The following is a 25,152-nucleotide window of genomic DNA, read 5'->3' on the forward strand; positions in this document are numbered from 1 at the left end:
CCCCCAAGCCTTTGCCACTCAATGGCAGCTGGTAAGTGGCAAGTGATAACTAAGATTTTAAAGTGGGAAACATTTCTTTCTGGCTCAAGGAGCAGAAGTGTTACAAGCCCTGGCCACTACGGTCACAGGAAATATTACTAGCCAAGCACCCCAAACTGCACACCATCCACAGCTATAGAAAGGAGGTATATGAGCTGAATTTTGTGTGCTTAAAGCATATGCCATAATCTATGGCATCAATAATCCAGACATAAAAGACTGCATCCTGTATGAATACATTTATATGACATCTAGAGAAACCAGAACTAATGGATGATGACAGAAAGCAGTCTGGGGCTGAGGGTGGGGACAGGGGATTGACTGCAAGGGGCATGTGGAATCTCTATCTTGATTGTGCTGGTGGCTATGTGGTTGAATATGTTTGCCAAAACTCATTGAACCATAAACTTAAAATGGTGCATTTTGTTTTGCATAAATTATACTGTAATAAAAACAACCTATGGCATTTGTGACACACACCTATGTGACATGTAATGGTAATACAGAGTATGATCATCTCAGTCTGGGGATAACCTTAGTAATGTGCAGCCATAATCATGCTGGGTTTTGAAAGGACAAAATTAAATATACATACCCCCAAGAAGCTTGCAATGACTCCAAAATTCTGCCAATATAGAGCCATTCTTTTGGGATCTCTGAGTATTATGTTGCTGGGGGGAAAATCACTTAGAGAAGGGAAAGAAACAACATAAGCCATTAAAAACTATCTCTTGGAGAAGATTACATTCCAGCAGCGTCAGCTCAGGAAGGGGGGTCTAGGACAAGAGTGGAAAGGGTATCATAAAGACACCAGAGTGAGAGTGTCCTAAGCAACTTTCCCCATTTCACATGGTCTCCTCTCTTTAATTTTACAGGAAAAACGTAAACCTTGGAAAAGTCCAAGCCCTGAGCATACCGGTGAGGTCCAATTGAACCCCAACTCCCTCCCTCCTGGATCTTTTGCCAAAGACTGTGGTAACAAACAACATTGACAGCTTTTGATACTGCTTTATACCCACAAAACATTCTTGGCCTTTTGGCTAAGATCAAGTGGAGACTTAAAAGTTCACAGCGAATTCCTGTTTGTGAACAAAACCACGTTTTATCTTCATACAAATTATTTCAGTTGTCATAACCTAGAGTCAGAAGATTGAGATTAAAGATCCTATTGGCTCTGTGATTCACCCTCCTAGCCCTTAATTTCGTCTGTAAAATGGGTATATTAATGTCTGTTCTTCCTAATTCATAGAACTATTGTGAAATCAAATAAATAATGAACACTAAAATATTCTAGAAACTGCATGGTATCAAATGGCTATTAAATGCTTTACTTATAATTATCCAAATCTACCCATGGATTGTAAATATATTTTATTAATTACCAAAAGGGTGTCTTGATTAACTATAATTTTTACATGATTTATGTGATAAATATCTATGTGATAAAAACATCTTCACATATCTTACTATTCATGTATCTCATCAATTTTAGGATTCCTTAATCTGGTAAATTAGGATTGTGGAAGAGTTCACTCTTAAGAAGAGCCCAGAAATAACCAAACAGAAAGTGTAATTGAAAGTAACAGTTCAAATTAAAAGCAAAATGAAATATTGGGACCTCATGAAGATAAAAAGCTTCTGCACTACAAAGGAAACAATCAACAAAACTAAAGGCAACTGACAGAATGGGAAAAGATATTTGCAATGACATATCAGATAAAGGGCTAGTATCCAAAATCTATAAAGAACTCACCAAACTCCACACCCGAAAAACAAATAATCCAGTGAAGAAATGGGCAGAAGACATGAATAGACACTTCTCTAAAGACATCCAGATGGCCAACAGGCACATAAAAAGATGCTCAGTGTCACTCCTCATCAGGGAAATACAAATCAAAACCACAGAGATACCGCCTCATGCCAGAGTGGCTAAAATGAACAAATCAGGAGACTATAGATGCTGGAGAGGATGTGGAGAAATGGGAACCCTCTTGCACTGTTGGTGGGAATGCAAACTGGTGCAGCCACTCTAGAAAACAGTGTGGAGGTTCCTCAAAAAATTAAAAATAGATCTACCCTATGACCTAGCAATAGCACTGCTAGGAATTTACCCAAGGGATAAAGGAGTGCTGTGCATAGGGGCATTTGTACCCCAATGTTTATAGCAGCACTCTCAACAATAGCCAAATTATGGAAAGAGCCTAAATGTCCATCAACTGACAAATGGATAAAGAAGTTGTGGTTTATATATACATGGAATACTACTTGGCAATGAGAAAGAATGAAACCTGGCCATTTGTAGCAACGTGGATGGAACTGGAGGGTACTATGCTAAGTGAAATAAGTCAGGCAGAGAAAGACAGTTACCATATGTTTTCACTCATATGTGGATCCTGAGAAACTTAACAGAGAACCATGGGGGAGGGGAAGAGGGGAAAAAGTTACAAAGAGGGAGGGAGGTAAACCATAAGAGACTTAAATACTGAGAACAAACTGAGGGTTGATGGGGGTGGGAGAGAGGGCAAAGTGGGTGATGGGCATTGAGGAGGGCACCTGTTGGGATGAGCACTGAGTGTTGTATGGAAACCAATCTGACAATAAATTATATTTAATAATTAAAAAAAAGTAACGGTTCACTAGGAATCAAGCATGACAAAGTAATGGAGAGCAAAATAAGTTTCCACAAATAAGCACAAGTCAGAAAATCCAGAAAGCAATGAGTTAAGAGGAGGCAAAAATGGGCTGAGATGGAATTTGATGGAGAAATTACACTTAAGCTTAGCCCCTTTACAAGTTTTGTTGTGCTCCATGTACAGTTTGAAAAGAACTTAGAATAGAATAAAGGTAGCCAATTACACAAGTATAATTTCCAGGTTCTCCGGAAAAATTATGCAAAGGAATGCAGTATCTCTGGAGCCAAGGATCTCCAAAAATGTCCACTCCCTGCAGAGTCCTCTTCAGACTTTCCTTAGTGACTGTTCAGGCAAAACTCACTCCTACCCTCTTCCCCTCAGCCTGCTGACCCTCCTCCTGGCTATCATCCTCATTTGCCTCAAAAACTTTTTGTAGATCTAAGAGCTTGTCCTTTAGCAAGACTGCCAAAAAGCAACTCATTCTGAAAAGTCAATACCCCAGGGTCTCATAGAAAAAAGGCCAAAACTGAAGACCTTTAATTTTACCATTGCATCACTATTCCATCGACCTGTCACTCTGATAAAATGGTTCCAGTGCTTCCCTACATGATCTTCCAAATGTTCTCCTTGTAGAGTAGTTTGAGGAAGTTGTTTTCTTTTCTGTTTTTCTTCCATCCCCACATAAATTATTTCAGGAATGTAAATGCTGGCAGACATGCGCTGAGAGAATAGAAAGAGAAAATTCACATAAAAGGTGATAGGCGGGTTCAACCCCAACTCCCTTTTATGCAATTTATTTTTTTATTGATGAAAATTGCCAAATGCCTTATGGCTAAAGAACTATGTTCTGAAAAATAAAAGTTCAGCTGTGAAGACTGAGCTGTAACTCCAGTGTTGAATGCCTCTGAATCCATTAGGGCATGCTCTACTTATATCCTGCTGCAGAACAGGAATTTTACACACACACACACACACACACACACACACACACACACACACACTCCCCTTCAGGCCACTGATTTCTGCAAAACAACAGCTCCACCAAGAAGGCCGTGATAACAGCAAAAAAACAATTATGTTTTCTATGAATCAATGTGCACATGTGTCAGATGAACCATTTATCATCTATCCTAACAAAAATGAATTTTCTTGTTTTCTTCTTTCTTCTTTTTAAAAGCAATTTTTGGCAGTGGCTGGTTTGAGAAGGATCTGGTTGAAATGATGGTGTTGACTCTCCATTCACTGACACAAACCCCTCACAATCCAAAGGGGCTAGATACTGCAGTGAGACAGAAGTTTGCCATTGCCAGGTCTATTATGCAATTGAGATGGACTCTTCAGTGATTTTTCTGTCCTATCCAGATGTCTCAATACAAACAGAATGAGAAAATCAGAGAAGTCTCTGTTAGGGCAATCAGTTAGAGTTGACTGACAGTTATGTCTAATCTTGCAATATTGGCTGAGGGCTCCTTTATTACCTGCTTCTCCTCTCTGTTCCAGGAGCTAGATCCATTTTAGACAGCTGAGAACTGGGACACACTACTTGCTGCAGGCAGAGCCCCAATATGTGGAAAAGTCAGTCCGAGGCAGGCAGAGGAAAGGACTAATACCATTGCTAATAGTGTGTGCCTCACACATGGGGCTTTCATTATTTTCATAGGCTATGTATCTCTTCTGTCTCCATTCCCCCAATCCTGAAACACCTCCACTGTGCTCTCTGCACCCCATGGTCTACTACCAATAGAATCTCTTGTATTCTCAACTTTTTTTCCAAAGTTACTGTACAGAAACCTGGTTCTTCCCGGAGGAGCCTTTTTCTACTGGAGTAGTCTCAAACAGTAGCTGTCATCTCTCTCGTGCCTCCTGAATCCAGGATAAAAGTAGACTAGGTTTCCTCAGTGCTCCTCATTGCTGCTTCTAAGCCATTATCTCTAAAATTTTCCAGGTTTAAATCTATATCATTAGTCTCTTATCACCCCTGCCTCTCCTTGCTGTAAACATCTACCAGTCTCTTTTTCATTCTCAAGTTTCAAAGATTCTAGTTTGTGACTCACTCTAACAACACGCTTGTCTTAATTCTTAGTGATTTCAATTCCATGTGGATGATACTTTCAACACTGCCCTCTTTGTCCTTCTAACCTTTCCAGTGATTTTGTCCTCCACCCTATCTCTCTCTGCCTGTCTCCCCAGGGTCAATCCTCAGTCCCTGTCATTATTATCACAATATACAACCATCCATGATCTCAAATCCAAACATCCCACACTCTGTCCTCCATCTACTCTCTTTCAAGATCACTCTCTATAGAAGCCACCTGCAATAATCCATCAATCCCACTAGGACCTACAATCAATTAATTCCATCATCTGTTTACTGTCTCTCTCCCTCCATGTCCTCACTTCCCTCACCTTATTTAAATGCCATGATCTATCATTATAAACATACCCTCCACCTCCTGCTTCTCTCTCAATTTATCATATTTTTTTTTAATTTTTTTTTCAACGTTTATTTTATTTTTGGGACAGAGAGAGACAGAGCATGAACGGGCGAGGGGCAGAGAGAGAGGGAGACACAGAATCGGAAACAGGCTCCAGGCTCTGAGCCATCAGCCCAGAGCCCGACGCGGGGCTCGAACTCACGGACCGCGAGATCGTGACCTGGCTGAAGTCGGACGCTTACCCGACTGCGCCACCCAGGCGCCCCTCAATTTATCATATTTAGCAAAACCCAGCCTTGGAAAAATCCAATTCTCCTCCTACTCTGTGCCTGCACCCAAGAAGCTGAACATAACCAGGAAAACAAAAAACAAAAACCACTATCGGGCTGACAGGAACCATGTATTTTTAAAAATGTTTGTTTGAGGGGTGCCTGGGTGGCTCAGTCGGTTAAGTGTCCGACTTCAGCTCAGGTCACGATCTTGTGGTCTGTGAGTTCGAGCCCCGCGTCGGGCTCCGGGCTGATGGCTGAGAGCCTGGAGCCTGCTTCCGATTCTGTCTCCCTCTCTCTCTGCCCCTCCCCCCATTCATGCTCTGTCTCTGTCTCAAAAATAAATAAACGTTAAAAAAAATTTTTTTAAATGTTTGTTTATTTAGAGAGCAAGAGAGAGAGAGTGGGGTAGGGGCAGAGAGAGAGAGGGAGGGAGAGAGAGAATCCCAAGTAGGTTCTGCGCAGTCAGCATGGAGCCCAACTTGGGGTTTGACCTCATGAACCATAAGATCATGACCTGATCCAAAATCGAGAGTCAGATGCTTAACTGACTGAGCCACCCAGGCACCCACTGACAGAAACCATTTCAAGTTAACAATACTGGACCTCAAATAGACCCGGTAATACTACTGCTTTTCCATAGTCCATTCAATCTTGCATTCTTCTAGATGATGACTTCAGACCTCCGTGTCTCTTCCCTCATCCTCATTCTCAAATGGTGAATTGTATTCTATTTCATTAAGAAAATAGAAATAATCAGAAAAGAAATTCCCTTAGCTCCTATCATCTCAAATACCAGCCTACAGCTTCTAGATCATATACTCTGCCTTCCCTGGTGTTTCTGTAAATGGACCATCTAAACTTCTAAGACAGGATCTCCACATAGGCACTGGATTCTACTCTCTTCTTTATTTGATTACAGCAATTCTCTCTTAACAGTATCATTAATTTTTACCTCTCAGTTGAACCATCCCATCAACATATAAACATGCTATCTTCCTTCTAGCACTTGATCTATTATTTTTTTTCTTACCTATCTCAGTTAGTGGAAAGTCCATTCTTCCAATTGGTCAAGCCAAAACACACGGTCATTCTCAACTTCTCTCTTTCTCTCACACCATACATTCAGTCCATCAAGAAATCCTACTAGCCCTACTATCTTCAAAATGTCTCTAGAATCAGACTGCTTCTGACCATCTCTGCTATTATACCCGTCTGAGCCAGCACCTAGATTATTACACCACCCAGCACCTAGATTATTACAATGGCTTCCAATGTGGCCTCCCTACTTCCATCCTTACACTCCTGTTAACTATTCCCAATACAGCAACCAAAGTAATCCTTTTAAACATAAGTCCCATCATGTCACCCCTTTGCTAAATAAATACACAAATAAATAAATACATAAATAAATCCACCCACCAGTTTCCAATCTTACTCACACTAAAAGACTTATGAGGCCCCTGATTACTGATCCTCTCTGCCAGCTCCCCATCCTGCTCTTCCTCTGCCTTTCTCTCCAGCTCTCTACTTCATGCACTTTGCTACAGCCGCAGACTTCTTTGTTGTTTCTTGAAAATAATCAACAGGTTCCTTTATGGGTGCCTTTTCACTTGTTCTTCCCTCTGCTTGAAACACTCATCCTTCAGATGGTCACGAGGCTGAGCATCCTTCAGATGCTCACCTTCTTTAAAAGTCTGTGCTCAAATGTGACTTTCTCAGGGACTCTTGGCCTGACTATTCTACTTAAAACTGCACTCCTACAGGGTACCTGGCTGGCTCAGTCAGTAGAGCACTTGACTCTTGCTCATGGGGTCATGAGTCCTAGTCCCCTGTTGGGCATAGAGCTTACATAAAAGCAAAATTGCACCCCCTCATACACAATTTCTGTTTTCCTCCCCTCTCTTAGTTTTCTCCATAGCACTTATCTTCTAATAACCTATATAATTAAAATTTTAATTTGTTTGCTATCTGTTCCATACACGCATGCACACACGCCTGAAAGTAAGCTCCATGAAGAAAGGAATTTGTCTGTTTTGTTCATAGTTACAAACCCAGTGCCCAGTAGAGTACCTGGTGCATTAGTACATGCTTAAATATTTGCTGAATAGATGATTCTAGCAACATAATTAGGGGTTTTATGATTTTGAGCCTATCCATGTGAGCAAGTCTAGAAGTACTGTAAGCTTCTTAATGCTCAGCATCACGCTATCTACTTTCCTGACTTCTCTCCACAGCACAAATCATGGCTTCCACAAGATGGGTTTCCACATTAAATCACTACTGAATTGAACTGCACTGTAATATTACCCCATTCAGCTACATCCTTCCCAAATTCCTGACTTTTGGAACCTCAGAGAGATAATAAGAGGATTGGTGTTATATTAAACTACTAAGTTTCAGAGTCACTTATACAAAGCAAAAGCCTATTGGGGCACTTGTACAGTATTGCTCTTGAAATTTATAAATAATTCCCACCTTATTAAGTTAGCTGTCTCATGCTAAGTTTTCTCCCTATCTAGTAATTTAGTTACCAATAAAAATGACTTAACCAACCGACATAGTTATTGGTTAAGTAAACTACTTACATAACAAATATAATAGATCACAAAATGCATAATAGCTCAAACACAGTAAAAATTTTTTTTGCTTGTAGAGTACAGAAAAGTAAACAAATTAGTAGGGGTAGTCTTTCACCAGGCAGTCAGTCTAACAGAACTTCTTCGAACTTCAACATGCAGCTTCCACAGTTACCCTAGAAGTTGTCTCCATTCTAGCCAACCACAAAAGGAAAAGAACATACAGGAGCATACAAGAGAGGTTTTTATGGGCCAGTCCTAACAATGATACATCACTTCCACAAATATTCCACTGGTAGAACTCAGTCACACAGCTACATCCAACTGCAAGGAACACTAGGAAGTATAATCTAGCTAAGTGCCCAGGAAGTAGAGTTGCCAGATTTAGGGAAAACAAAAACAAAAACAAAACAGGTCACCCTATATTTACCTGCAATCCTACCAGGAATAAGAAGAGAACATTTCTGTTGAAAAGATAATATCCAAATAAGAAAGAATATATTCATTATATATTCTTAATATGTCCCAGTAGTATGATAACATCTATCTCAGAGTACTCAAGACCAGTTTCCAACAACTCAAGATCAGTGTGATTGTAGATCACAGATGAGGACCTTGTAACTCATCCATCTAAAGTAGATTCATCCAATGACTATTTACTGACCTAATTTATTTCTCTGGCAAAATGACCTTATATGTTGCTAACAGGAGATGGAAGATGGCAGAGAAGAGACAATAGATTTTAGCAGCCTTTTCATGACCTCCCACCTGAATACCATCAACTCTCCTTAGCTATCTTCTCTCCCCACTAAGATAATCATTTTGACATACCTTTACCCCCAGGAAAAATAATTATTCTGACAATTTTTATACAGGCAGGCACTGTTTATCTGCAAGGGGCCTCCAGCTAGGATCCTACTGACTAGGTAATTCAGGGAATGCTAAGTATGGTTGACATAATGAGAAGAATATCACTATTCATAAGAGTGAGACTAAATTTTTTTTGATAGATTCAGTCTCAGCTCTCAGTTAAAAACATTCAAGTTAAGTATTAGAGATGGGATGTTGAGATTTAGCAGTAAGAAAAAAATTACCAGCAAGCAAAACCTAATCAGAGCCTGATCACAGACATGACCCCAATACCCAACCTAATACCAGATCAAAGAATGCTGGTGCTACATTATTTAGTTTCTTATCTCTTCTAAACTTAAGAATTCTAGAGAGCTAACCTACTTATCAAAAAAGGTAGTGCACAATATGGTTTCTATTTTCATAACATTTTCCACATTTCTCTATTTTGATGTAGATCTATTTTTGCAGCTAACAAGCCTAACTGTGATATGAGACTATTCTGGGGACACTCAGTTTTCTCTTTCTCTAATTGGAGACACATTACCCTGTCCATTTGCCTCAAGAAGTTGGCATAAAAAGGGCCATTAATGGCCTTAATGAAGGAGGAAATCCAGTCTAAGACAGGTATATCAAAATGGATGGCTTACTTAGAAGCTCCTCACAACGTCATCACCCCGAGTTCACTCGTGGGTTTCTTCTTAGAATTTCCCAAAAGCCCTGCCAACACTGGTAGGAGTTCATCATCATCCCCCCAACTAGAGCCAGTGGAAATGAAACACAGAGGGATGTCTTAATATAGTATATAAGTGAGGAGTCTTCTAAAACGTCAGAGGTCATTCAGCAACAAAGGCAGTATTGAAACGCATGAGTTTTGGCTGCTCCATTTTAAGAGATACTCAAGTCCATAAAGTGGGAGATTTGTTATTTGTCTCATTTGTTTTTCTGGGACAGATTTTTTTTTTTAGGGCAGATTTTAAAATAAAACTTCAGAGCAAGAAAAAAGAAAAAAATCAATGTCCTATTAGTAGCATAGTTTTAATAAATACTGCTTTTGAGAAAGTTCTTCATCTATTTCCATATCCACACCATTGCCCAGGAGTGTTTATTAGGCTCTACTTGCAAATACTTCTATTCCATCTGACTCATAGAGAGTTAAGCAAATCTATATGCAAGAATTTGCTATCTAAATCGTACTACAGATCCACTCATAGGCAGAAAGGTGTAGCTTTAGAATATTTCCACTGAGTTAAAATTCAACAGGGAATAAAGAGACGCCTCACATCATTTGTACCAGGGACACGCAAATCAAAACCACAGTGAGATAACACTGCACACAAACTAGGATGGCTAACATTTTTTTTAATGGGAAATTATTGTTGGCAAAGATGTGGAGAAATTAGAAGCCTCATACATTTGCTGGTGGGAATCTAAACTTGTGCTGTTGTTGTGGATAACAATTTGGTGGTTCCTCAATAAGTTAAACATAGAATTAGCATATTACCCAACAAGCAATTCCTCTCCAAGGTATATTACTCCCGCCCCCCAAATTAAAAATAGGTATGCCAAAAAACCTGGCACACAAGTTCCATAGCAGCATATTCACAATGGCCAGAGAGTGGAAATGACCCAAATTTCCACCACCTGATGAATGGATAAACAAAAGGTGACATATACATAGACTGAATATTACTCAGCCGTAAAAAGGAATGTACTACTGACATGTGGCAACATGAATGAGCCTCAAAAACATTGCGCTAAGTGAAAAAACCTAGATATAAAAGGCCACAGATTGTATGACTCCATTTACATGAAATACACAGAATTGATACATCCATAGAGACAAAACCCAGTTGCCAGGAACTGGGCAGAGGGAGGAAATGGGGAATGACTGCTTAATTGGTATGGGGTGTCTCTTTGGGATGATGAAATATCTTGGAACTAGATAGAGGTGATAGTTACCAACATTGTGAATGGACTAAATACCACTGAATTGTACACTTTAAAATGGTTAATTCTATGAAACCAATATTGCACTATATATTAAGCAACTATAATTTAAATAAATAAATAAATAAATGGAATAATAAAGCAATAAAGCAAATATCCTATCAGTTTATGAAATAAAACATTCCAATTGTCTTTGAAAAAAATGGTTAATTCTATGTTATATGGATTTTACTTCAATAAAAGAAAGTGGGGAAAAAAATCCAACAGGGAGGGCACACCTAGGTATATACACACCCCATCACCAACAGCCCTTGTCAGGGGCTTGGCAGTCTGAATTTCAGGTTGAGATGGGGCACAGTTGTTCTTTGGCCTTGTCAGGGCCTTGGTCAGCTTTGTGCACCCACAGCCCTGAGCCTGGAAAAGAGCAGGGTTGAAACACACCTTCTTCTGTGACCCTCAGAGTTCTGAGCAGGTGATGTTCTCTTCTGCAGGAAGCTGATACTAGATGCAGGCTGTGCTTTTTATCCACAATGATCAGCCTGTTTCAAGAGCTCCTACCATTTACGTATTCCTCTCAAAGCCCAAGAAGCCTCGGCATTGTTCCAGGGCTCTCCTCTGGGCTATTCCCCACGGGAGTAAAGCCTTAATTTCTGCATCCACAGCAGTGTTTCTGAGCAGTCCCGCGCCTATATCATTTCCACTGATATTTGCCCAATGTTTAGACGATGTTACCTTAACATTCCCTTTCATTGTCACACTCTTGAGTCCTTGACTATTAACATTTATGCAACAGTACTTGAATTCCAGACACTGTTTTTAAACTTTGCAATAACCTGACAACTATTGGGGGAGATTAACCACCCTTATTCATCACTTTATACTGAGCCCAGAAGCAAAGGATTGAAGAAACATGTCTGGCATGTCATAGGCTCTTAATAAATGGAACATCTTCCAGAGAGCATTTTCTGTCTGGAAATTTCTAAGATTGCAGTCTATGCACAGGCTAATCTTATGCAAATCACTTATCAAAAGCGTATGCTAAACTCATTCACAGGGACTCCTCTTTTGCATGCAGTGCTACTTCAAACACCCTTGGAAGAATTCTCATAGGGACCACAGCTCAAGGGAGGCACTGTTATCATAGGCATTCTCTCACTTAACCTGGTAGCACAAATACCATATATATATATATATATATATATATATATATATATATATATATATATATATATATATATATATTTTTTTTTTTTTTTTTTTTTTTTTTTTTTACTGATTCATTTAACAAACATTTCCTGACAACCTTCAGAATACTATGCCTGGCATTAGAGATAGAAAGAAGAAGAAACAAAGACGTAAGTTCAAAGAACTCAGATATTTCATCCTCTATTCGAAAAGGTCCGTTCCTAAACCTGGAAGAAAAATAACACAAGAAACTCTCAATAGGTCAGTAGGCTGCCATCTCAAGGTTCAGTTTCCAAGTCAGAGTCCATTTTTCTGGTGTTACCTCTTCTGATTGTCCCTGTTCAACTCTAATCAATGAAGTTGTTGCTTCATTTGCATCTGTGACTTCATTACTTTGTGAGTGTGCATGTGCATGTACTCACAGAGATACCTTAATAACTTTCCATACATTTCATATGTAGGTATGGGAATATACACATACCTTCTTATCTTTCTTTCCAACAAGCTTTTGAAGGAGTAGTGGCTACGCCCTGTATCACCTTTTTTTAATATAGCCTACCCACCTTTGTTCCCATGCTCACACTCAGCATCAGGTATGGACTATATACCTACTAGGGTCTCAGGAAGGGCTGGTGGAGGCGTCTGGATGGCTCAGTCAGTTAAGCAGTAAAGCGTCTGACTCTTGACTTCTGGTTCAGGTCGTGATGTCACATTTTGTGTGATCCAGCCCCACACTGGGCTCTACACTGTCAGTGTCAGCAAGGAGCCTGCTTGGGATACCTTCTCTTTCTCTCTCTCTCTCTCTCTCTCTCTCTCTTTCCCTCCCTCCCTCCTTCCCTCCCCCACTCATACTTGCACTCTCTCAAAATAAATAAACATTTAAAGAAAAGAAGGGCTGGTGAACTAACTGGGAAGTAAGGGATTAATGCTGGTCACATGACATTGTAATTCCTTCCTCCTTGAAAAGTAGTAGCTATTCAACAACTTCATACTCAACATTCACGAAGCCCTTCATGGCTTTTCAAAACCTTCTACCTATATTATCTCATTCCATTCTCACAACAATGGGTAGCCAACAGTGGGTAGAGTGATTTCTCCATTTTATGATGAATGAAACTAAGAACCAGAGAAGAAACTAACCTGACTAGTAAGCAAGGTGTGCCACAAGCTTTTTGTTTGCCCCCAGATCCCATCTCTACCTTTTCCACTCTGCCCTTTCCCCTAGGAGGCAATCTCTATGGCCAGCATCAAAAGCTCCTTTGCTCTCTGCCTTGCAGTTGGATTTGGCCAGTGGAAGGACATAAGGAGAGAAGGTAGAAAGAGAGTGAGGTTGGGATTTATTCCTCTAGCTCCCTTCCTGTTGGTTAACTATAATTTGATTGCACTTTTTAAGTGATGGCCACAGATCCTCCCAGGTGACCTCCACATATTTCTACACCCTCCTACCCCAGTAACCACTGCTGCCCCTGCTTTGTCAGTAATGGCTCCCCACTCTGGTTTTCCTGGGGTCTCTTGCACCATCACTTGTTGTTTCCCTGAACCCACCCACACCTTTGTAAATAGTCTATTAAGCATTCTTCAATTGCCCAGTGTAGATTAGCCACCAGCCTTGCTAAGATCCTAAGCAATATATATCAGTCCTATTCACACCTTCTAACTCTTGCTCAACCCTTTGAAGTCCCAATCTAAACAGGTGCTCATTTTGAGGTTACCAATTTTGAGGAAAGAACATTGTCACATCACACTGGGCAGCCCCTGCCTGTTACACTTCAAGACCTTCCAGGAATACAAATACTCCCAAACCAAGCATGCTCACTCTGCTGGTGAGATCTGGAGCACAACAGTCTGTACCTGCAGACAGCTGTAGCTTGCTCTCAGTAAACAAGTCAGACCCAGCTGCTGGGACATTAGTGGAGGCAAGACAATGACTCATCAGAGAAGCTGCAGTCACTTGACCCCCTGTGACTCAGACACATTTTGTTGTCAACAGGGCGCTGAGCTGAATAAAAGCTGAATAAACCATTGCTCTGCCTCAGCCAGGTTCCTGGCAATCAATGAGTTACAAGGCACTAAGAATATGAGTCCATTTGGTCCTATCCTCAAATATTGTCTCCGACAGTCCTCCAGTGTCCCTCTGCCATCCCACCTCTTTCCACTTCACCCACAACTAAAGCGTATTTGCTGAAATGACGCAGAGAGAGGTGCACATGGGCTGTACTTCCAAGATAACAGGTACACGACCACAAGCCAGCACTGCACTTTGCTTTAATCATTTTGTGCTGCATGGTATCTATGACTCCAAAGTCTCATTTCTCTTGTCTTCCAATTTTAGTTTTAGCCAAGAACTCAATTTGAGAGGCAAGTACCCTCAGCTGACTGCCTTCTAATCCAGCCTCTTCCCCAATTTCTTTCTTAGTTGAGATTCCTTCAGGTTTTGTAAGTTTAAGACCTATACTACTGACAGGGCCTTAAAAATTTTTTGATATAATAGCTAGATATCATGTTGAACAAAAGCATGCTCAATGAAACAACACTGAGTAAATTACAAGGTGACAAGCATGTGCTAAGGCCTTTGCTTTGGTTAATTCATTCAATTATCTTAGTAACCATCTGAGATTGCATGTGTGTGCATGCGTGCATGTTTTGCAAGTGAAGACAGGTTTAGATTTAAGTAATTTAGCCAAGGTCACACAGTTATTGGTGAAAAAGGAAAAACTGAGCCAACATCTACCTGTCCTTCAGTTCCATACTCAACCATTTTCCTGCTTCTGTGTATATTTAACCACTTAATTTTCAAAATTCATAGTTCTTCCCCTCCAGATAAAAATTCTCAAGAGAAGCTAAGACATGCCCTATTATTTTTTTTTTTCAATTAAGTTTAGCACTCATTTATTGAGTACCTACTCTGCACCAGCCACTATGCAAAGTACCAGGGGCAGGCACAAAGGTGGAAAATATAGTCTCTGCTTTTCAAGAGATCACAATCTAATCAGAGAAACTTCTGAATTCCTTTTAAGGCTCTTGGTTTCCCTTGGGCCTTGGTATTATATATGAGTGGATTTTTGCCTTTGTTTATGTTAATCTCATAGGTAAGGGATTTCTGCTTCATATACAGCAACTGCAACTGAGAGACCACGATAGGTGACAACCTGTGTATTTATTCAAGGAAGAAAGAAATGAAGGAAAGAGAGGAGGAGAAGGAAGAGGAGAAAGAAAAGAAGGAGACGGAGATGAAGATGAAGAAAAGAAGGAGGTGGAGGAGGAGGACAGGAAGGAAGGGAGGAGGTGGGAGAAGGAAGAAAGGAAGGAAAAAGGAGAAAGCAGAGGGGAAGGAAGGAAGAAAGGAAGGAAGGAAGGGAAAAAGAATCAGTGCATTGGCCTAATGCCTAATGTTTGAAATAGGAACAATCTCCAAAAGTCCATGGCATGAGATCATTACACATACATTGCAAAATCATTCAATAAGCATCTCTTGAACACTTATGATAAGCTATGAGTAGTGTCTGATGCTGGTGATACAGTCACATAAGACTCTTCTCACCCTCAAGGACTCATGGTATAATGGTCAGAAAGACAATAAATTAATTAGTTACAGCCCACTGGAAGAAAAGCCGTGGTTACAGCTATCACAAGACCCCATGAGAAAACAGGAGAAGAGAATCTAATGAAAAGGGGGTAGTAAAGAAAGAGCTGTAACAGGAAGGAACTGATGCTTGAGCTAAGACCTGAGGTGAAGTGGGAGTTAGAAAAGAAAAGTAGGGGAGATTTAGAAGAAAATTCCAGGACAAAGGTCAGGTCTACAAAGGCAGGGAGGTAAAAAAGCCCCAGGACTTTTGGTGGAAACCACTGAACATACGTCTGATATTCACATCATTAAAGTCACCCCAGGACTTACTTTTTTTAAATTTAATGTCTTAAAAAGCTAATACAATCATGGTTCAAAATTAAAACAAAATGATACCTATTTAAAAATCTTGTTCCCATTCCTATGTCTATCCTCCTCCACTTCCCATATTCCCATCTCCATCCCATAGGTAACTAAAGATCTTCCTTGACTTCCAACGGGGTTACATCCCAATAACCCATTGTAAATCAAAAATATTGTAAGTTGAAAATGCATTTAATACACCTACCCTACTGAACCACATAGCTTAGCCTAGCCTACCTAAATGCCCTCAGAACATTTACATTAGCCTACAGTTGCGCAAAATTATCTAACACCAAGCCTTTTACAATAAAGTGTTGAATATCTCATGTAATTTATTGAATACTATACTGAAAGTGAAAAACAAAATGGTTGTACAGGCACAGAAAGACTGTTAAGTGGTGTATTGGTTGTTTGATCATGATTGTGTGGCTGCCTGGGAGCTGTGGTTCACAACTCAAAATTCAAAAATATGGCCAAGTACATACTCAAAATTCAAAGCACAGTTTCTCGGGGCACTTGGGTGGCTCAGTCAGTTAAACATCTGACTCTTGATTTCAGCTCAGGTCATGATCTCATCGTTTGTGAGTTCAAGCCCCATGTGGGACTGACAGCACGGGGCCTGCTTGGGATTCTCTCTCCCTCTCTCTTTCTGCCTGTGCCACCCCCCCCCCTCAAAATAAATAAACTTTAATTTTAAAAAAGTTTTCTCCTGAGGCACCTGGGTGGCTCAGTTGGTTGGGTGTCCAACTTTGGCTCAGGTCATGATCTCACGGTTTGTGAGTTCGAGCCCCGCATCAGGCTCTGTGAAGACAGTTTGGAGCCTGGAGCCTGCTTCAGATTCTGTGTCTCCCTCTCTCTCTGCCCCTTCCCTGCTCACACTCTGTCTCTCTCTGTTTCAAAAATAAATAAACATTAAAAAGTTTGTTTTAATTTTTCTCCTGAATGCATAAGGTGAAAAAATCATAAGTCGAACCATCATAAATCAGGGACCATCTTGTACTCATATAATCTGGTATATATTTTTCCACTGCTTCTTTATGAGATAAAAAGCAATACAACCAAATATACACAAATAAATAAGGACTTTCTAAACACACATGCACTTTTTACTAAAGCATTGTATTACTTGGGAAAGGTAAAATATTATACATTTTAATATCTGAAGAACTGGTTTTCATGGATTATTATTATTAGCCTTCATGGATGAAGTGCCTCCTACATACTTTACACCTAATGGTCATACAGTTTCATTTTATAGATGAAAAAAAGTGAGATTTGGAAAGGTCAAGTAACTTGTCAAGTTCAGATTACCAGAGAATGGCAGAACCAGGAAGATGTCCCCTCCTCTAGCATCCTAATTTGGGAAAATGGTGCTACCATTCACCTAATTACTTAAAATAGAAACCTGAGTATCCCTCACTGCTCGTATCCAGTCAATCACCAAGTCTTATTGGTGTGGACCCCTCATTATCTTTCAACTCTATTCCCAACACCAGCTTCTTTATGGTCCTCATCATCTCTCACCTGTCAATGACACTGACTTTCTAACTAACCTTTTACTTTCTAGGCTGATGTCCCCTCCTACTTATCCTCCATTCTGCTGCTAGAGCAATCATTCTAAAATACAAAAGTATGCTAAAAGTTGCTAAAAGTATGAAACCTGACTCCTGTGTATGGCATGGTTGGGCCTGGCCCCTGCCATATTCTCCTGACAGTCCCACTACATAACTTATGATACACAAAAACCAAACCACTCCAAGTTTCTAGAACTTTCCAGCTCTCTCCTGCTCTGGGCTTTTGCCCAGCTGAGTCCTCTTGTCCAGAACACTCTTTCTTGTAAAACTCTACATCTTTCAGCTCATGTGATACCTTTTCTGGAAGACTTTCTTGCCTCTCCCAAGCAGACCTGCACATTCTTACTCCTAGTGTTTTTTGTTTATACCTGTACAACAGCAGTCACTTCACAGTAATGAATGGTTTATGTGGTTTCCACACTAATCTTCACATTCTTTAAAGTAAGAACCACTTACCTTCTAATTTTAGATCCATAGTGCTTAGCACAATGCCTATAAGACTTCAATATATATTTCTGAGCATTTGTTGTATAACAAATTCCAAAACTCGGATCTTTTCATTCATAATTCCATACTGTCTCCCTAAATAGCCCATAACTACCCCCAGGGAATTACTTGAATTATAGGAGCATGATACAATCTCAGCAGAGGGCAGTAGAGGGAGCAAAGGAGGGTCCTGTGAAACTCCGAGTTATTATGAGAGCATAGTGAGTCTTCCGGAATAGGAGACTCTAGTGACCCTGCAACAAGGGAAACAAGATCAAAAAAGGTAAATTTTACCTACTTCCTTACCTTGCCTTTGCAGTTCCAGGCTCAGGCAGATGTATTTGAAAGTTAGGCTTATCTACAGTCTGAATATGCCCAATCTCGTCTGAAATTTAGGCTTAATAATCTTGAATACTAATCATGAGTTCACTACTCTTATGCTACCATAAGCAGTTAAAAAAGGAACTAAACATTAAGGGCCCTAAATTCTAGAAAATATTGGCACCACAGGTTTGGGTTATATAAGGAGAAATTCCCCTATTCTAAACTTAGGTTCCAAATTAGGTATAGTTTTAAATTTTAGGTGAATGTGAGACTCACCTAGGCAGTTTTTTAAATGCAATTTTCAGTCCCACCAAAGAGTTTCTGATTCATGGGGCCCAGAAATCTTTTCTGATGATGTAGGTTATACTTGGCAGTGGTCTCCAAACCTTTTTTATTATGTACCCCAAGCATTTATTTTTTTTATTTATAAATTATATCATGTATTTCTACACTTACACATAAAATGTACTCAAAGTAGAAATGTTAAAAAGGTTAAGATGAACATAAATCTAAATAGAATCTCTAATCCTGTCTTTCCACACATCTATGAATCATCTGTGCATCCCTACTATAGAGTCTGCCCATCAATAACATGAGCATCTTTTTTAATCATTTCAAGGGCCTCCATTGGGAAGATATCAAAATCAAAGAAACATCTACTAAGGCGTACCTTCTGTGTACCAGGGACTATGCTGGACCACTTCACCCATATTATCTCTAATCCTCCTCCAAACCCCTGTAAGATTCATGCATTATTCATGTCAATTACATATGAGACTGACATTCCATGAGATTCATGTAATTTGCCTAATTTCTCCTTGATCATAAATGATGAAAAAGCAATTTGAATCCAAGTCATGTTTTTCACTATATTGTGTATATAAGTTAAGAGTATATTTGGCTGCAAGTAACAGAAATTCAATTACAGTGATCTAACTAAATAATGGTTTATCTTTTCCTGTAACAGTCTGCGTGTATGGAATCAGGGCTGGTAAAGAGAATCTAGGATGGTACCAGAGATACAGGTTCCTTCTCTTTTTCTGTCCTACTATCTTTAGCAAATGGTTTTTGCTAAAGTCACAAAATGGCTATCCCATCTCCAGGCATCACAGCCAAGTTCCTAGCAGAAAATAAAAACTGCAGAGGGGACAAAAGGCAAAATGTGAAAGCTGAAAGAAACTTACCAGATGACTCAGCTTTAACAAGAAGCTTCCCAGAAGCTCCACTTGGTGACTTGATCTTACATCTCACTGGTCAGAACGGTGTCACAAGGCTACCCTTGTGCAAGTTGCAAGCTGAGTATTTTAAGCTGTACATAATTGGGACAAAGTTGGATTTCTCTTAAGAAAGAGAGGACAGATTTGGGGGAGGAAACCCGGAACATCTGCCACATTGCTTCTGTTGCCTTAACCCCACAACCGCCACAGCACTGTAACTGCTGCATAAAATAATACAGCCTTAGCATTCCAGGAAGAGAATATTTTCAAATCATATAGTCAAGACATGGTCCATGTCAACATCCAGTGCAGTAATCCAATCATGACCAGATTATTATTCAGAGTCACCTTGAAACTTCCAGAGATGGGAAAACTTGTGACTTTGCTTTGTAATCTATTCTAATTGAGGGAGGCTTTAATTGTTGGAACTTCTATTTCTAGTCATAATCACAATGTATCACATTTACATTTTTACATTAGCTCCTTAGGACTAGGGGCTTATTCATCTCTGTACCTAGTACAGTTGATCACCACAAAGAGGTGACTCAAGAAAAAATTTGAGAAATAAATTGAGAAATCTCTTCTTCATATTGAAATTAATGATCCTTCTAGCTATTTAAAAAAAAACAAAACACAAAACAACTTTTCACTCACAGGCCCATCCCATTCAACTACACTGTCATGTTAGGTTAATAAGCAGCATCAAGAGTGAAATATTAGGGTCACATCCCAGGAGATGGTCAGGATATACCAGAAGCCCTGCAGAGCTCTGGAAATAAGCACTGATCCAGGAAGAGGTGAATGTGCTTCAGGGAACAGCTTGTGATCTTGAGCCACACTGCTGAGAAGAAATAGGGCTCCTGCAGGGCAGTCCCCAACCGAAAATTCACCACCCTCCCCCTTTCCTCCATTAATCTGAGTTTCCGTCACTGCCTCTGGTAAATTTTTGCTGCCACAATGACCAGGAAATCAAAGAAAATGAGGTCTGCGCATATGTGTCTATGTGTATCTGTCTCCAGGGCAACGCTTTCTCTTCTCCAGGGCAACAACCTCTCAACCTGGACCGAAATTGCCGCATATCTTGGTGTGTTCACATACACAACTAGTTTTTACTCCAAAGTGAAACGTTTAGAGGTAAACAGACTAAGTGGTGATGTAAGTTCACAAGTTTCAAGAAAGTAGGACGCAATGGCTGAGAGGTAAGATGCAGTCAGGCAGGACAAGAGCTGGTCTTGTGATGACTTACCCTCCCTAAGCTTATGTTTCTTCACCAGTAAAGCAGGGATAGCAGCATCACCTACCTCATGAGATACAGCCTGTCAAACACCTACCACTGTGCCTGGAATAGAATATGTCTGGTAAATATCAGCTAATCTTGTCACCATCACCCCCTGGGCCCCTGGGGTTGACACCAGTTCTGATCCTTCCACAGGCACTTTCTCTAGTTCTGACCCTCAAGATCATACTTGTCTCTCACTCTTCCTCCTCAGATCCCTCCAACCCATGCTTAGCTGACTCAGTGTTCTAGGCCTTCGGAAAAGGAAGGCCCCCTTTTTTTTCTTTTGACTGGGGCCCTTCTCTGCACTTGGCTCATAAACTTACTAGTATCCCCAAGTTCCCTTCTCAGAAATTATCTCACTGTTTCCCTGACTCTGGATGAGCATTGTCTGGGTACCTCCAAATGGGCTTTTTGCTTTCTTTGTTTACTCTTCTCTAACTTTTTCATATGGTGAAAACAAGGATCCAATTCTTCTTAATAAAAAGGATTTAAAAAAAAAACATTTTATAGCATGTTACCACTTACTAAATCCTTCCACCTAATAAATCTCATTTTATCTTTGCAATAGTGCTGCAAAGGACTGTTATCCCCATTTTAAAATGTTTATTTATTTTTGAGAGAGAGGGAGAGAGAGAGAGAGAGAGAGGGAGAGGGGCAGAGAGAGAGGGAGACAAAGAATCTAAAGCAGGCTCGCGCTGTCATCACAGAACCCGACACAGGGCTCAAACTCACAAACCGTGAGATCATGACCTGAGCCAAAGTCAGATGCTTAACCAACTGAGCCATGCAGGCACCCTATCCCCATTTTAAAGATAAAGAAACAGATTCAGACTTGCTCAAGGACCCAAAGGCAGTCAGAATAGTTGTGAGATTGAAACTCTGATGCTTTGAAACTCATGGTTTGGTCTCTGTGCCATCTTGACTCAGTGCACAGGCCACTATAGGTTGGGTAACCTGGAGAAGAGATACATTACCAAAGTCTCCTATCTTGCCACAAACAGGTGTGCTGGGACCTATAAAGTCTGCCTTCTATCTTTTCACTGTCTCTATAACAATATGAGCTAGACATGTTAGTGTAAGCTGATGGCAATGGAATAGCCCAGCTTCTTTTCTACTACAAGAATTACTCCCCAAAGTATGCATAAAGTATGTATTGCATACCCGGAATATATTCAATGCCATAGAGAATATACAGAGAGCTCAGATCTAGTCCACAGCTCCCCAAAGCTTCCAATCTAGTCAAGGACTAAGAACATAGAACAATACATAGTTAATTGTTAACTAGGACACTGAGGTTGTAAATGCTAGAACTCAGAGGAAAGATAGATTTACAAAGTCTAAAATAATAAGGGAAGGATTTATGGAGGTGAAGCTTCAACTGGAATGAGAGGCTGCATTATGAAAACAATGAGACCTGTGTGGATGGTCATAGATAATTCAGTATTTATCGTGCCAGGCATTTAGATACATAATCTCTCAGAATATTCAAAACAACAACACTGGAAGGCAGGTGCTTTTATCCTTCCTTTACAGGTAAAGGAACTGAGAATCAGAGAATTTAAGTAGTTTGCCCAATGTCACAAAGCTTTTTTTTTTAATTTTTTTTTAATGTTTGTTTATTTTTGAGACACACACACACACACACACACACACACACACACACACACACACACGGAGTGTGAGCGGGGGAGGGGCAGAGAGAGGGAGACACAGAATCTGAAGCAGACTCCAAGCTCTGAACTTTCAGCACAGAGCCCAATGAGGGACTGCAACCCACAAGCCGCGAGACGACCAGAGCTGAAGTCAGACACTCAACCAACTGAGCCACCCAGGTGCCCCTTAATGTCACAAAGATTTTAAGTGATGGATCCAGGACTTAAAATAAGGTTAATCTAATGTCACAAAGTTACTGCTTTCTCTTCTACCTATGCTGTTTACCACTGACAGGTAAATCCAAAAGCTAAAAAAACAAACAAAAAACCCCAATGTTATTGGCTCAAAAAGAGGTCCCGTTGAAAGAAAGCAATGGTGAAAAGAGCATTGGAACTAGAATCAGCACGCCAAATATTACTAAAATTTCAGTTTCTAATTTGTCTGGCAAACGCCTAAATCCTTTCCAGTTTCCACATCTGGGGAAAATGGAGAAAATGCTAGCATCGATAAATATGAAATGAATAAACGTGGATGTGACTAACACATACTAAACACCCACTCTAAGAGTGAACTTTAAAAAGCAATTAAAATGCACATGACTCAGCACCTATATCATATTTCATCGGATTTACCTGAACTCATTTCAAACACTGTAGCATCTCCAAGTATTGCAGGGGGTGGGGAAAGATTTAGAAAGGGCAAAGAACCTTCTGGCATGCCTATCAGAGGTCCATAAGCCTTCAGAGCTATCAGTCTCTCTCTAAAGCTGATGCACCCAGGCTCCAAAGTGTCACCTCTCAGTGTTCTCTCCTGAGACCTAGGAGTTCAGGGGTGAGACCTCCCCCAAACAGAAAGCCAAAGACCACCTCCGTAAGAGCACCAAGCTGGGAACACAGCATATGCTCCATATGCTCCAGTTAAATTTAACTGGATTCCCAAGGGCCCTAAAAGCAGCCTCGAAGATTAACCATTCTGTAGAATCAAGTAATGAATGGGGATGTCACCATGCCTGAAGGACATAGGCTCATAATGTGCGGGACTAGGGCAGAAATTCCTATTCTGGCTCCTCCTCTGCGTTCCATGGCCAAAGGACTGCAAAGGATTTCCTAAGAGGAAAGTGCTCAGGCTTCCTGGTCATGGCTGAGTGTGCCAGAAGGGGCCTCTCATCACCTGGTCAGCGAGAGCTGTTTAAGCTGGAGGTATCTTAGGAGGAAAAGTGTCCTTTTATGAGATACATGGCTTTCTTACTAACAGGTGACATTTACTAGTCCAAAGCTAGTACAGAATTTTGGTTTATGACTTGAGGGAACAAAAATATTACCACTTTCTATTTATGTAATTATAGCTAATGCTTTTTTTTCCCCAAGAGCTCGAAGTAATTGTTAGTTATTCTCCCATGAATTCTTAAAAGTTTAGAAATGCTGTTACAGAGTGGGGCAAAGAGTTTCAAGAGGCCTAGAGGTCCGGCTTGAGCCAGCAGAGCCAGACCCTGGATCGCTGATGCTAATGTGATTTCATTGGTGTCCAGAGGCCTGCCACCCTTGTGCTGTGGTTGTTGGGGAAAAGGCAAGGAAGGGAACTGCGCCCTTCTCTTCAGCCAACCATACCTGTACTCATTTATTTATTCATTCAATGATCATTTCCCAAGGAACTTTGTGTGGGCCAGGTACTGAACTGTAAAGACAAATAACTTTATAGGACAAGGTTGTTGCTTTAAAGGAATTGCAGCCAGGAAATCAGGCTAGAAAGTGTGACCTTTAGGAAGAGAAGTCAGTCATGGCCTAACGAGTAATAGTTGAAAGTTTCCCTTGAATTCCCTGGCAGAGTCACCTTGCATGACTGGACTAAGCTTAAACATATCATGGAAGCCAGGATGCCTTTCAGACAACTCCATGAGCCCAACATGGTGAAAAGAACACAGGCTTTGTAAGAAAACATACTTAGATTTACACCCTGGGTTTACCTTTAATTAGCTTAGAACTAAACCTCTCTAAACCAAAATTTTCTCATGTGAAAAACAGATGTAAAAAATACTCACTGGGGGGCACCTGGATTTCTTATTCAGTTGAGCATCCAACTCTTGGTTTCTGCTCAGATCATGATCCCAGGGTTGTGGGATTGAGCCCCACATTGGCCTCTGTGCTGAGCATGGAGCCTGTGTGGGGTGTTCTCTCTCTCTCTCTCTCTCTCCCTCCCTCCCTCTGCCCCTCTCCCCCACTCATTAGTGTTCTCTCTCTCTCTCAACTAAAAAATTAAAATTAAAAAAAAATCACTGAAAAACAAGGTTATTAGGATCAAATTACATGCTATGATTTCCACTTCCAACAGAACGGAGTAATAGGGATCAGATTTTTCTCTCCCACTTGAAACAAATAAAATGCAAGACAAAATACATGAAGCAATAATTTTCAAGACATTGGACATCAGGCAATAAAGGACAGTGGGCCCTGGGAGATGGGAACCAAATGAGGTGGGCTCTATGATTGAACCAGTTTACTGTCTTGAGAGAGTTTCTGGGCCATGACACTGATAGGTAGATATTGTGAGTTAAACATACACATAGGAGAGCCCAGACAAATCAAGGGACTAGAATGTGCAAGGCAGAGGGTCTCCTCATGTATTCAGTAGAGGACTATAAAGATCGGAAAATAATCCCAAGAGCTCACATGGGATCAGGAGTAATTTATCCAAGTGGAAAACCATAATTCATGGGACATTAGTTAGACTACTCAGAAGGATTTTGCCTCAATAG

Source organism: Puma concolor, chromosome E4, assembly GCF_028749965.1.
Source record: "Puma concolor isolate L17-30 chromosome E4, mPumCon1.1.hap2, whole genome shotgun sequence".
Lineage (NCBI taxonomy): Eukaryota > Metazoa > Chordata > Mammalia > Carnivora > Felidae > Puma > Puma concolor.